Source organism: Rhinolophus sinicus, chromosome 12 (assembly GCF_057876585.1).
Source record: "Rhinolophus sinicus isolate RSI-liver-muscle chromosome 12, RSI-T2T, whole genome shotgun sequence".
NCBI classification, from domain to species: Eukaryota; Metazoa; Chordata; class Mammalia; order Chiroptera; family Rhinolophidae; genus Rhinolophus; species Rhinolophus sinicus.
In genome coordinates this window covers 51,854,940-51,867,831 of record NC_142512.1, presented here as the reverse complement: position 1 = coordinate 51,867,831, position 12,892 = coordinate 51,854,940, and the positions used below count along the sequence as shown (strand labels likewise).

The following is a 12,892-nucleotide window of genomic DNA, read 5'->3' as shown; positions in this document are numbered from 1 at the left end:
TCTGTTTTTTTTTTTTTTCCAGTTTTTCGCTAGAATACTCAAAATGCTCAGGGTCTCCCTCTCATGGCCTCCCTCCAAGAACCCCAAGACTTATATTGCCCTAAGGAGTACAGCCTTGTTTCATTAGGGGCCAGCTGACACAACTGTGAGCTCATCGTCCGTTGTTGCCATTACTTCCCACGACCACATGGTGTCGCTGTTGGAGATTGGTCCTGTGCAGCTCAATGCAGGACACTTGCTAATGGCAGGTCCTTCCCCAACTCAGTCCCAGCCCAGGATGCAGCAGCCCACCAAGGGCACCCAGGTTGCAGCTCGCTTTAGTCCAGACCCCCATGCTCAGCCAGTAGTTCTCAGTAAACAGAAAATAGGATGATGATCTGGGGAAGCTTCCAACAGCAGCTTCCGGAACCTTCTAAGAAAATCTCTTCTCTGCAGGCTCTCACTCTTGGTGCTGGAAACCCCAAAGAGAAGTACCTTTCTTTTTCTTTTTCTTAGAAATGTGTGTATTATAGCCACACTCAATAAAGATGAGTTTTGAAAAGATAGTTACAAAAGGGCTTTCATACCATTTCACACCCCATATACAAAAGAAGTCAGATAGAAGCTAGGTGATTTAAGGAATTCCTGTACTCTAAATACCTACTCATCTCTCCCCCCAAAATTATATATAATTTCATAATAATAGCTTTTAACTTGCAAAGTAGAATTCCCAGACCCTCTGCCTTACACCCAGAAATATTTTAATATTAAAGTATGATTATATTTTTTTCTTTTATACATTTACATATATCCTCCTGTTTTTTTCTCATGTTTAAAGACCCTGACCTTTTTTAAATAAAAAAATAGGCTTTATTTTTTTTTAGAGTAGTTTTAGGTTCACAGCAAAATAGAGTGAAAAATACAGAGTTCTCATAAATCCCCTGTCTCTCTGCTCCTTCCCCCCAGTCTCTCCATCTATCTATATCCTGCACCAGAATGGCACATTTTTTATAATTGCTGAACCTACCAAAGTATCATTTTTCCAACAGAATCAATAGATTTCTCCCAAGCAAGATTCTCATTGGCTGGGTTTGAATCACATGACCAGCTCTGAACCAATCACTGGCTAGGGAATGCAGTATCATGACAGTTCAATCACACGATCACAAGTGCGATGTCACATGATCACATCTGTAACCAGAAGGAGGGGCCACTCAGGCCACTATGTTTGCAGCCCCCCAGAATCACATGTAGTACATAATGAGTTCCCCAAAAGAGCCCAGAGATTGGCAGCATCTTTGGCAGACAAAAATGTTTTCCTAAATGCCCACCTCATGCCAGGCACTGTGCTGAGGGGCTGCTTGGACCATCTACTCCAGGTGACTTTTGTACCCGTCAAGGAGCATCACAGTTTACCCTCTTTACCTGTACAAGTGGAGGTGTCCCTGCTGCACACTTTGCTTTCCAGGAGCTCTGTCTTGCGGAAGGTCGGTTCATGGTGACGGAAGCCTCCTCCAAGAGATGTGGAGAGACTGGGGTCACTTCCAGGTGTTCCCTCAGTGGGCATCTCACTCACTCGCTGTAGCAGGTATTTTGCTACACCTTGGCACTCGGGCCTGAAAACCTTCTCAGGCACCTTAATTCCAGGACTCCTTGATATGTGAGTGTGTGTGTGTGGTGGGTGTCAGGGGTTTGAGACTCTCAGTCTTAACAGACAAGGAAGAAGTAGGGCAAGAGGGTGGCCTTTTGGACAGCTGCCATGTCTCCTGGGCCTCCTTCCTCTGGTGTCTGCAGCTCCCTGATTATTATTCTGGGTCCAGACAGAGGCAGCTGTGCGGTGGTGGGGGAAGCTGACAGGCAGTGACAGGTAACACCGGCTGCTGGGGTTGGAAGCCGACCAGATCCCAGCAGGGTGGGAGGAAAGGGCCAGGAGGACAGAGAGCCAGTTGGGGAGGGGGCACGACCAACCATCCCTCCCCCAGCTCTCTTCCTTCTGTCAAAGCCAGCTCTGCTGCCTGTCACCTGTGGTGCCGGGACAGTTTCCCGATGCCCCTCCTGGACCTTCCTCTCCGGCCCTTTCTCTTGCCAAACCCCCAGTGAGGCCTGAGGGGGAAGGGGGACGCTGTCTGGGGTAAAAAGCCCTTGTGCTGGTCATTTCCTGTTTGCTCCAGATTCACGTTTCATGCATCCCCTGCTCTGCTCAGCATCATAGGGGCCGTCATGGCAGCTCGCTCCTGACTGGTGTTAGCCATGTTTGTGTCTCCCCGCAAATTTTCCACGTTGAAAACCAACCCCCAATGTGATGGCATTAGGAGATGGGGTCTTGGGGAGCTGATTAGGTCATGATAGGATTCGTGCCCTGATAAAAGACTCCAGAGCACTCCTTCACCCTTTCCGCCATGTGAGGACAGAGACAGTGGTCTGTGAACCCGAAAGTGGGCCTCCACCAGTCATCGAATCTGCCAGGACCTTGATCTTGGACTTCCAGCCTCCCAAACTGTGAGAAATAAACGTCTGTTGTTTAAGTCCCCCAGTCTTAGGTATTTTTGCCATAGCAGCCTGAATGGACGGAAACAGCCAATGAGGCCCTTGCAGGAGATGGGAGGACAGGAAGGAGGGGCAAGTGGTGTACTTCTTCCCTCTTTGCCAGCATTCCTGTGTTTCTTTGTCGCTCCTGCTCTTTGTAGGTGGGTCCATCCGCTTCCATGAGGGACCCGGCTTCTCCTCTTGTCCCTCCTGCCTAGGGTGCTAGCAGCTTGGTGCCGTTGCCAGTACCTGAGTTGCCTCACCATCCCCTTTCACCAGTGTAACCGCGTCCCTGTGTAAATCCCTCCCTTTTAGGTTCTCAGAGTGGTGTGTTTCCTGCTTACCGCCTGATGCAGCAGCCCTGCAATTGGCCCTCAGGCAAACTTGGACTCAAACTTCGCTTCTGCCATGAGCAAGCTGGCTGGGTGAACTTGGGCTCGTCTGCGCCTTTCTAGACTTTATTTTTCCTACCTGCAAAAGGGAGAGGGGGAGCCCAGATAGCAGCCCCTGCTGAGCACGGGAACCCCTGCCCAGGGGACTCAGGGCTTTCCTAGGTGCTCTTCTGGGGCACCCCTGGGGGCCACTGTCTGATATCACCCTTAAGATCCTCTAAAGAAGGCTCTCCCTCACCTGGCAGGCAGGGAGTGAGACACCTGCTCAGGGGCTTGGCCTCAAGTCCTAAAGCCCATGTCCCCATGGATGCGTGGCCTAAGCCAGGACCGGGGAGCTCAGAGCCATGGACAATCTCCAGAAGTATCTCTCCTCCACAAGGTCTGGTAAAGAGACATCTGGGTGAAGACCTCTGAGGCCCATTCCCCAGGAGCCTGTCGCTCCTGCATTCAGGCCCAGATAGCTGTCACTGTGGGGCAGGAAAAGCAGTGGAAATGGGAAGTCCGGGGTGGGGGTGGGAGAAATCAGAGCTGAGCTGAGACCTTATTTTGGGTTTGAAATGCCCAAGCTGTTAATTTGAGAATAATCAATGCTAATTTGCACATATCTGGTTGCTGTAGCAGGTTATCTATTTCCCGTCAAGACACCCCTGAAGCTCTCGTAGCTCTTCTCTGCTGCTGCCCACCGTCCTCCCCCTGTCTGCCCAAAGGTGCTGGGGCCCAGCTCAGCCCCGGGAGAGAGCAGGTCAGCCCCCACCCACCCTTGCAGTCCAGCGCTACCTGCCGTCCTGGGCTGGAGGAAAGCCAGTTCACAGGAGAGGAGAGGAGGGCCGGCAGGGGGCTGGCCAACGGAGCTGGGAGGAGGAGAATTAAGCAGAAGTGCAAATTACCCAAACCCGTGATTAACATTTCTTCCAAATCTGCATGAATATTAAAGCACAACCCACCCTGGTCCCCACACAATGAATTCTGCATGAATCTTAAGATAAATCGTTTGGATAACTTAGCGGCAGCTGTACTCCCCTGCTGCCAGCTGCCTCCCAAAATCATTTCAAGGCGGGTAAGAGGAGAGAAGGAGGAGAGCGTTGGGAGAGCCGGGAGGATGCAGAAGAGGTACTCATCATTTGGGGCCCCTCTGTTCAGGCACCAGGGCCAAGCAGGGCTGAGGGTGAGGAGTGGGGGTCACAAAGCCTGGGCCCCAGCCAGTTGTCAGGGGCTGGAGGGGCAGGTGGTGGAGCCACCATGGAACCTTGCTGAGGACTCCTTTGTTGTGGTCCTGGGAGACCAGGTCGTCTCAGGGCCTCCTGGGCTGCCCACCCTGTCCTTCCCCCTCTCCTAAGAAGCAAACCAGCTCAGTGAGGCCTCAGCTTATACCCGACACTCCTGGGGGTGGGGGTCGGGGTGGTTCTCAACCTGAGTGACATTGTGCCCTCGGGACATTTGACAATGTCTAGAGATACTTTTGATTATTGTGACTTGGAAGAAGGTGCTGCTGGCACCTAGTGGGTGGAGGCTACAGATGCTGCTGTGCATCCGATAGTGCACAGGACGCCTCCCTGCCCCCCAACGACAAAGAATGCTCTGGTCCCAAATGTCAATGGTGCTGAGGCTGGGAAGCCCACCCTTACGGATGCCTATGTCACCTTGGTGTCTCCGCTTCCCCACAGAGCATCCGGGCTTCCTTCCAACCTACCCAGGGACTAGAGGTGGGTGCCCAGGGACCCTGGGTTGGGGCTGGCAGTCAGGGTTTCGGGTTTCAGAGTGTGGCAACATTATCACGATCATTGTTGTACAGGCAGGGTCCTGGTGGGAAACAGCCGGCACCGGCTAAGGGTTGCAGAGGAGGCAGTGTAACGAAGAAGCCATTCATAGATTTGTGAGCAGAGTTAAGGGAACAGCGCGGGCGGGCGTAAGATCCAAGGACCAGCAACAATGGTGAGCCTTTACTACCTGGAGGTCCAAAGGTGAGAGGGAAATGAGTGTTGGTATTGGAGCCTGCGGGGCCTGGAGCCATGGAGAAGAGACACCACTCCGGAATAATAACAGGCAGGAAGGGTGGGTGGGGTAAATATCCCAAGCTCTCAACCCTCCTGTCCGGTCTTGTGTCAGTGCCTTTGCGTGGCCAAACCTAACCAGAAGGTAAGTGACAAGAGAGCCCAGCTGACCAGCCTGCAGAGCTCGCCCTTCTGAGACGCAGAGCACAGGGGAGGCGAACAGGAGTGGGGGAGCGGTGGGGGAACGTGGGGGAGGGCCATCAGTATCACCGCCAAGGAAAGCCACCCAGCGGACACCCAGGATCTGCTCCCAGGAGCTCAACCCACAGAACATTGGTCAAAGAAACCCCACGGAACACATACGAGTGGGTCAGTCAGTACCAAATGCCTTTTGGAAAATTCTATACCCTCTTCCAAGTGATCAAGTTAGGGTTAACATGTGAGGATGCACTGGGCAGGGACCGTCAGAGAGCTTTAAGAAGCCAATGGCGTGCTGAGACTCAATTTACAAAAGTGCAGTTCAAGCACAAATTTGAAATTTTGTGGAAGCGCCAAATCAGGAATGCATCCATTGTATAAAGGGAATCCCACTTAAAACAGACTGTCCAAGGAAGTGACAAGCAGCCTGGCAGGCATTTCGTAGGTGGGACTGGTTCTCTGAGGGAGGACGGGTTAGAGTGCACAGGACTTGCTGAAGACTGGGTGTGGGGGTGAGGGAAAGAGGACTCCTGAGTGAACATTCCGGCTTTTGGCCTGACAACTGGGTGGACAGCTTCTGGATACAGGAATGACCAGGACAGGGGGCTGGGAATCAGCTTCTGTGGGACCCCAAAGCCCCTGCTCAGGGGAGACGGCCACCTCCTGGGCCTATGGGGCAGTGTCCCCAGGCTGTGGTCAGATCCCTTCCCTGTTCCAAACGTACGCTTTGTATGGCCTTCTCTCTGGCTACGGGGAGGATGGTGGCATTTGCAGAGCTGCGGGGGCACCTGAGGAAGGGCTCTGGTCCAGAGAGGGTGACTGACCCCCAGAGGAAAGTAGACCAGAGGGGATACCTTCTGTTTCCCGTTTTAGGCAGCAGCCTAACAAGAAATAGACAAACAGGAGCGCTTTGCAGCTCAGTGGGGTGATGGGGGGAGCGAATTAAAATCCCATTATGGAAGCACTGCAGAGGCTGCTGGCAGCTTTGTTGATGATCATTTACACCCATGTGCACACACCGAAACCTTCCTCGCTGTGACTCAGGCCACACAGGAAGCCTTGGAAAGAATTCTGGAGTCAAGTCAACCTGGCCGCACCACATGCTGCCTCTGAGCTTGTGACCTTGGGCAAGTTGCTAAACCTCTCTTAGCCTCAGCTTCTTAACTCTCCTCTGCTGGAAGCTCTCTGTTTGTCCTCCAGACCATTCTCCACACTTTTGCACCTGCTTTGGGCCAGGAGGCTGGCCTCTGAGCACCCCACCTGAGGACCAGCGCCGGTCGCTTCTGGCTTCCGAGGGTGTGGTGCCGACAGGGGCTCAGAGGATGAGGCAGAGTAGTTAGGACGTTTGGTCTCTGGCTCCCTCCCTGCTGGGGAGCGGTTTGGCAGTGGCTGTCCGTGGCTCTTTCCTATGGCCACCTCGGTCTCCAACTTCTCCCCACGCACTCTCAGGCCTGGGGGAGCCATGAGCTTTGCCCTTCGCTAGGCCTGGTGCGCCCTCCCCATTCCTTGGGTCCCCTTAGCCTTGCTTCCCCTTTGTCAATGCTTCCTTCATTCCACTCTACCCCATCGCTGCTTTAGGCTGTGCCAGTGACTTCCTGCCAGGACCCTGTTGGACAGGACTGGTATTGTGGAGTGGGACACCTTCTGGGAAGGTGTTGAATGCATGGTGGGACCCACAGGAAGCACTCAGGAAGCATGGAAGGCCTATCTTAGAATCCAGCTGCCATGCGGTGAGGAAGCCCAGGCCACGCGGAGTGGTCACTTATAGGTGTCCTGGCAGACAGCTCCAGCTAACGTCTCAGAGGTGAGTGAGGACGTCTTCACGATGACACCAGCCACCACCTGACTGAAACCACATGAAAGAACCCACATGAGAATGGACTGGCTAAGCCCCCAACCATGAGAGCTAACAGTAATAAATGATTATTATTGTTCTGTGTTATTAAGTTTGGGGTGGTTTGACACACACCTATAGATAACTTGACAAAACAAAGATGCTATAATCCTGAAGATGATACATAGATGATAGAGATTAATGAATAGATAGGTAGATAGGTGGACATATAGATGATAGACTAATAGATGGGTCAAGGAATGAATGAATGGATCATTGGATGGATAGAAAGATAGAATAACAGACAGACATCAAATGAGCACCTACTAAGTGCCAGACACTAGACGAAATGGTTCATTGACATGGTCTCTTTTAATTTTTACAATAATCTTATGAAATTGGTATTCTTATCCTCATTTACAGATACAGAATCTTTGGTTCAGAGGCTTTCAACAACTTGCCTGAGGTTACACAGCTAAGATGGAACAGTCTCCTGACTCCAAGTCCACGCTCAGGTGAGGTAGGGAAGGTGGGGAAACTGATGAAAAGTGAAAGAACTTCTAGGCCTTATAAACTCAGGCAGATCTTAACCACCCACTGTATCAGGCCGACATCTTCTCTGGATGCCTTACTTTAAGATTTTTGTCTGGAGCGCACTTTGCCCTTTATTCTCTTCCTGGGGATGGGAGGAGAATATATTCCTTGACCTCAGAACAAAGGACCTAAGAGAGAAGGCTGACAAGGACCTTGCTGTGCCATCTTCTGTCCTGGAAAGCTGATGGCCAAAACAGGAAAAACTGTCTGCTGCTCTGGTGGTGATGGTGGTGGTGGTGGGTTGAATGGTGGCTCTAAAAAGTCACGTCCCCGTTCTGATTCCCAGAACCTGTGAACGTGACCTTATTTGGAGAAAGGAGTCTTTGCAGATGGAATTAGGATCAGCCTAGATTTTGGGTGGGCCCCACATCCAATGACGTATGTCCATATAGGAGAAAGGCAGAAGGAGATAGGAAACTCAGACACACAGATGAGAGGCCACATGTGGGTGGGGGCAGAGATCAGTGTGATGCAGCCACAAGTCAAGTTACTACCAGAATCTGGAAAAGGCCAGGAAAGACCTCCTTCTAGAACCTTCCTGTGGAGTGTGGCCTGGCCAACACCTTGATTTCAGACTGGCCTCCACCACTGTGAAGGAATCCATGTATTGTTTTAAGCCACTAAGTGTGTGGTAATTTGTTACAGCAGCCCCAGAAAACTAATTCAGGAGGTGGCAATGAAGGGGTTCAGGGTTTCTTTTAGGGGTAATGAAAGTGCTCTAAAATTGATTGTGGCGATGGCTCCACAACTCTATGTATATATTAAAAGCCACTGAGTTGTACACTTCAAATGGGTGCATTATATGGTATATGGATTATATCTCAATAAAACTTAAAAATAAAGTGGTTGGGGATTTCCCTCTCTTCCAGCAAAGAAGGGGCAGAGGCAGGGCCAGAAGACTGCTTCTCAGCTCTGGGCTGTTCCACAGACAAGCCACACCCCTTGGATAGCATTTGTCTCTCCTGACCTGTGGCATCGGGGCTCTGTGTCCCTTGGGCCATCATGGCGCCGTTGGGAGGCACCGTGTTTAGGGACAGGAGCCCTAGTCATGCTATCTTCCCTGCTCCCTCTTTTTCATGCATATTACCACCCCCTCCTGCTCCCGTGCTTGCCTTGCTCTCTTCCCCACCCCTCAGTTTTCACACTGCACTGCTTCTCCCAGCACCACCTCGGTTCATGTGCCAGCTTCATCCCCCTTTCCGCCTTCCATCACCCCCTCCAAATTGTAAACCTCCAGGGGTAGAATCCATTTTCAATCCCTCAGATGTCAGGGGAATTGAAAGCATAGCAAATATTTCCGAGATCCAAATTACACAGACCCCGGAAGGCAGAACTTGCAGTGTAATCCAGGTTATGAATTGTAAATCAGACGCCATGCAAAGTACTTGCAAAAATTCAATAAAGCTTTTGCTCCCAGCACAGCAAAGCCCAGCCTAAGGAGGCAGAAAGAGGCAGCTGGGAGAGAAAGAAGGAATGGGAGACGTGGGACGGGGAAGGAGGGCACGAGACGGGTGGGGCGGGTCCTGTCACTACTTGGGCTGTCTCGCAAGGCCAGGAGCTGCCCATTTTCCTGTTGTAAGAGTCATGAGGGCTCCATGGCCTTTGGGTGACTGCCCTCCAACATTGAATCCATCCTTGCCATTAAGAAAGCTGTTTACCAGCCTGTCCAACCTAGGGAGGCCGTGAGAGTGAAGGGGGCTTCTAGACCACTCATTAACGTAAACTGTCAGGCTGCCTTTATATGCAAGTTGTTAGCCAGGTGCTTTTGCTGGTCCATAGGGGGTGACAATCCCCAATATGTAAGTAGTGGGGCTGCCCTGCCTGATAGGAAATGCATTTTCATCTGTGTTAGTGAGAAAGGAGTCAGAGAACTCACGGTGAACCCATTGATGTAGCCGCCCCTTAGAATGGTGAGGGGAAGAATGGCCACTGGGCTCACCCCAGAGTTTTATTTAGAAAGGAGTTTGAAGATCAAATGGCTCCACTCTGTGGCTGGAAGTGGGTGGCATAAAGGCTTTGATGTTTCAAAGACCCGCAATTCTAAGAGAGAGGACTGGGGGAGAAACAGGACAGGTGCTCACTCCTGACCCAGCTTCCGGGGCTGGAGGTTCACAGAGGTACAGCTGTTCCAGGAGGCCTGAACTTGGGGGGTGATCATGGGAGGCCCATATTTTGCAGTTACATCTCTGAGGCACCAAGAAAGTCAACAGTCCCACTCACCCAAGGATTGAAGGGAAGCAAGAAGGTGGTGGAGACTGGGTTTCCCCGCTCACACCTGGCTTCAGAGGTTCCCACCACATCTGCACCGATGACCCATGTGGGCAACCAGTGATTCATTCCTCATCCACCTGCTGGGTACTGTCCTGGCTGCTGGAAATGGAAGGATAAAATGAGGTCCTTCCTTGAGCAGATCTGATGCTGACAGGTTGAGTCCTTTATCCCTGCCTCACAGATGCTCAGAAGGCCACGTCCTGGGCACGTACTATACCAGCCTCTGACACAGAGCAGGTGCAGCCCTTGGTCACAGCAAGACTATGGGGCTGTTTTAAAGAAGACTTGGGCTGCCTCTGCTGGGAGGGGGGCTGCCAAGCCAGGCCTCGAGGAGCCCCAAATGTTCCCAGCTTATTAATAGTCATGATGTGGAATACCTCTTCTTCAGGTGCTCAGGGCTCTGCCAGGCAACTATAACGCAGCACCTCACAGGGCTCTCATGAGGACACGTCAATATAGGGGCAGCCCTGGCTCTGGGCTGCGTCCTGCAGGACCAGACTCATCAGGGAGGCTTGGCCGGGAAGACTCAGGTGGCTTTTTTCCTACAGAAAGACCTCTGTCTCTCTCTCTCTCTCTCACTCTCTTTCTCTGTCTGTCTCTCCTTCCTTCCTTCCTCCCATCCCCTGTCCACCCTTGATGAACATGGAGAAAATGCAATGTAATGATATGAACCTGAGCTTGTTCTAAAAATCCAGGGCTTATGTGACTTAGCTTTTTACTATACGTGGGTCTTTGCCAGTGTGGCCCCTTGTGGTCCCCACCTCCTTGTATTCACACCCTTCTGTAATGTCCCCCCATCCCCTGCCTTTCCTCGAGTGTGTACCAGTCCCGTGACTTGCTTCTAACCAGTAGAATACAGCAGAGGTAGTGGAATGTCCCTTCTGTGATCAGGCTTTGTAAAACCTCAGTCTGTCTTATGTGCAGATTCTACTGCCTTCTTTGATAGAGCAAACTGCTGGGTTGGAGAGGCTCCCATGGCAAGGAACGGAGGGGGGCCTCCAGCCAACAGCCAGCTAGAAATTGAGACTCTCAGTCCAATAGCCCTCAAAGAACCAAGTCCTGCTGACAACGACATGAGCTTGGACTTGGATCATTCCTCGATCGCACCTTCAGATCAGACCCCACCTTGGCTGCAGCCCTAAGAGAGAGGACCCACCTCAGCCCTAAGAGAGAGGACCCACCAGCCACACCAGGAGGCCTGGCCTGCCGAAACTGAGATAATGACTATATTGTGAGGCACTGGGATTGGGACTGATTTGTTACCCAGCGATACATAAGCAATATAGCAGATTATTTAACCTTCTGGGTTTTCATTTCTTGTCTATGAAACAATTCTAACCCTACTATCTTTCAGGGTGGCAGAGAGGATTAACTGATTCGATGCATGGAAAGTGTGTCAGACAGCGTCGGGCACCCAGGAAGCAGGGAATGGTGGCTTCACTATTAATACACATCGTCCTAAAGAGCAAGGGCTTCTCTGAAGCACTGTGTTCAGATGCCCGGTGCTGGCATGCCCTTAATGCACACACGTTAATGCAGCTGTGTCTCTCCGGTCCGGCCCTGTCACAGTTGCCTCCAGGACAATACCAACGAGATCAGATACGGTGTGTCAGTAACGTCTGCTTACGTTTACGAAGAGCTGTGTAGTTTACATGCTCACTAGCATTGCACCCGCTCCACAGGCAAAGTAGGAATTAGCGCTCTTTTGAAAAACATTTTCATTTGGAATATATCTGCAGAAAGGACAGAACCCATTTTTCTACTTTTGGGCACAAAACTGGCCTGGTTCCCGGATCTTAAGCAATCCCTGAAGGCTAGAGCTGGAAGGGGCTTTTTTTTTTTTTTTTTTTTTTTTTTTTTAAGTAAAATCCTCTAAGGTTAAAAGTAACCATTTTAAAGTGAGTACTTCAGTGGCAGTTAGTGTATCCACCGTGTTGTGCTCTCATTACCTCTATCTAGTTCCAAACCATTTTCATCTCCCCAAAAGTAAACCCTGTACCCATTAACAGTCACTCCCCATCGCCCCCAAACCCCACTGCAGCCCCTAGTCTGCTATCTGTCTCTAGGGATTTGCCTATTCTGGACATTTCATATAAATGGAATCCTGCATTACATGGTCCTTTGTGTCTGGCTTCTTTTACTTAGCACACTGATTCTGAGGTTCCTTCCTGCTGTCGCATATATCAGTGCTTCTTTCTTATTTATGGCTGAGTAATATTCTATTGTGTGGATGTAACGCATTGTGTTTATGGAGGGGGTCTTTGAAGAGAAGGAACTGAGGCCTGGAGGAAGAGGGACTGGCCCAGTTAGATGAGCCATTCGTGGCAGAGTCAGGGCCAGGACCAGGACCAGGAGGTCACGTGGTTCCGGGAGGCTGTTGTTTGCCCATATCAGGGTCTCTTCCTTGGCACACTGCTGGGCACATTTACCCTCTATGATTCACGAGGGCTAGTGGCCTGTGGGCCTAAGTGAGATCAGACACTTCCAGGGTTGGCTCCTAAAATCTCACCAATCATCCTTCACATTCTGTCCCTTACCTCATTGTCCAGCTGGACATGAATGATCACCTCAGCATCTCCCCACCACTCCAAAGCTGCTCTCTGCTGCTCCCATCCAGCATAGCCTTCCTGGACTTTGTAGAGTGTGGGGACAGAGCCCCAGAGAGCAGTTTCTAGGCTCTCGGCATCACGTGGAAAGGTGCTGGCTTGAGTAGTAGATGGCCATCAGCTGTGACTAGTTGGCCATCAGCTGTAACCAGTTAGCTATTAGTCACTGATATAACTGCTGTGGCTATGCTAGGGGGTTGGTTGTTGATTGGTTGGCAGAGAAGTGGACAGCGGGTTGTGGATCGTGTGGCTCCTGCTTCCTGTGTCTCCAACCCAGCTGCCAGCAAGAATATAGTGGTCTGACTCCCCTATCTATGGCTCCATTGGTGTTCCTTTTTGGCCTCACCATGTCCTGCGTTCTTGTGCGGGGAGCAGGAGCTGAGACACTGCATGACAAATGGCACACCGAGCAGGGTACGGTGCCGGCCAAAGCTCTCGGAGGGGTGGAGGAGCAGTTTGTGTGTATGAACACTCAGTCTCGGGAAGCCTGTGAGGAGCAGT

At 51.3% G+C, this 12,892-nt stretch overlaps 1 long non-coding RNA gene across 2 annotated transcripts; it reads left to right on the top strand.

Moving 5' to 3' along the window:
- The first annotated feature begins 3,873 nt into the window (after positions 1–3,873).
- On the top strand, positions 3,874–12,301 carry LOC109451872 (uncharacterized). Of its 2 annotated transcripts, none has more exons than XR_016022989.1 (4): positions 3,874–4,007; positions 4,690–4,829; positions 7,344–7,435; positions 11,140–12,301. It is a non-coding gene; the product is annotated as an uncharacterized LOC109451872 (long non-coding RNA). The 2 variants fall into 2 exon arrangements; XR_002138045.3 differs by lacking the exon at positions 11,140–12,301 and adding an exon at positions 10,710–10,936.
- The last annotated feature ends 591 nt before the right edge of the window (positions 12,302–12,892 follow it).